Raw genomic sequence first — 2,175 nt, forward strand, 5'->3', positions numbered from 1 at the left:
TTAATTGAGTTGTGCTGGGCAGTTTCACTTACACTTACAGTGCCAACTAAATAATGTACTGTTAACAGCTCTACAAAAACAATATTACTCACATTTAATAAGGCAGCAAGGGTAGGGTTGCCAACTTTCAGAACTGGAAATAAGGAACACCCTGTTTACCTGAGCGGGGGGGGGGGGGGGGGGGGGGGGGGGTATTTATACACTTAAATAAAATGGGAATGGTTGGTGATATTAACTTCCTGTTTGTGGCACATTAGTATATGGGAGGGGGAAAACTTTTCAAGATGGGTGGTGACCATGGCGGCCATTTTGAAGTCGGCCATTTTGGATCCAACTTTAGTTTTTTCAATGGGAAGAGGGTCATGTGACACATCAAACTTATTGAGAATTCCACAAGAAAAACAATGGTGTGCTTGGTTTTAACGTAACCTTATTCATTCATGAGTTATTTACAAGTTTCTGACCACTAATAAAATGTGTTCAAAGTGCTGCCCATTGTGTTGGATTGTCAATGCAACCCTCTTCTCCCACTCTTCACACACTGATAGCAACACCGCAAAAGAAATTGACCCCAAGGTCTCCCGATCTGACCCCCTTAGACTTTTATCTTTGGGGTCATCTGAAGGCAATTGTCTATGCTGTGAAGATACGAGATGTGCAGCACCTGAAACTACGGATACTGGAAGCCTGTGCTAGCATTTCTTCTGCGGTGTTGCTATCAGTGTGTGAAGAGTGGGAGAAGAGGGTTGCATTGACAATCCAACACAATGGGCAGCACTTTGAACACATTTTATAAGTGGTCAGAAACTTGTAAATAACTCATGAAAGAATAAGGTTACGTTAAAACCAAGCACACCATTGTTTTTCTTGTGGAATTCTCAATAAGTTTGATGTGTCACATGACCCTCTTCCCATTGAAAAAACTAAAGTTGGATCCAAAATGGCCGACTTCAAAATGGCCGCCATGGTCACCACTCATCTTGAAAAGTTTCCCCCCTCCCATATACTAATGTGCCACAAACAGGAAGTTAATATCACCAACCATTCCCATTTTATTTAGGTGTATCCATATAAATGGCCCACCCTGTAATTGGCTACATAAAATCCATTATGAACATTCTAATGCTCCTTTTTACACTTAGTCACTACTTTACCCAATCATTAAACCAGATTTTTAAAAGGTTATTTTGTCCCAAACTCTATACTTATACCTATTTTATTTTCACACACCAAATAATTCCCACAGTGGCACTAATGCGGTGAGTCACAAGACTTTGTGTGAGATTATTAGGTTAAATGTATAAATCAGAGGTGCAGGTATAAGCTGTTTAAGCCTAGTTTGATGTAAAAAAAATCTATTTTTCACATACATATTTTAAGTATGTTGAAAAGCATCAGGATTTCCAAACAAGCCAAAAATGTGTCTTTAAACCAATAATGGCAATGCTTATCAGCCATACTTTCTCGGCCAAGCTGTGCTACTGAGTGAACCCCATTGCAATTGATAGATGCGAATAGTAAAGATTCTCGACAGTTTTTAGGAAGCGTCCATGGTTTAGACCAGTGGTCCCCAACCACCAGGCCGCGGACCAGTAACGGTCAGTGGGTCATTTATTTCCAGGCCACACAGAAAGAATGAATAATTAGAGATCGCTAGATCAGCAATGAAAACACTGCTTCCATTTCCAACACACGGGTGTTTATCATCTCATATCTCTCCCAGGTGGAAGCAGCGTCTCGTTGCAGCGAAAAAAGCTCATTTGTGAGCAGTATATTTTATTCCATTTTAAATCCTCCCGTCCCCGCTGGTCCATGAAATTGTATCTTATATGAAACCAGTCCGTGGTGAAAAAAGGTTGGGAAGCGCTGGTTTAGACTGCTTAAGAATACTGCTTAATGTACTGTTAACAGCTAATACTGTTATTAATTGGGTTGGTGGTGTACCAAAGCATCACATTTGAGCACCATATAAGTATGCATGTTCTTTTCAACAACAGCTTTATAAGTGTTCACACAAGATAAAAACAATGTTGACAATGTACATCATAAAAAACAAATATATCGTGATCAGGTGCATGTTTCAAAAGTAAATTTTCATTTTAAGATTTATTTATTTATTCATATAGATCAAATTTAGATGTGGTCATATGGAAAAAAGAACAAAGTAAATACAGA

This window comes from Trichomycterus rosablanca, chromosome 20 (assembly GCF_030014385.1).
Source record: "Trichomycterus rosablanca isolate fTriRos1 chromosome 20, fTriRos1.hap1, whole genome shotgun sequence".
NCBI classification, from domain to species: domain Eukaryota; kingdom Metazoa; phylum Chordata; class Actinopteri; order Siluriformes; family Trichomycteridae; genus Trichomycterus; species Trichomycterus rosablanca.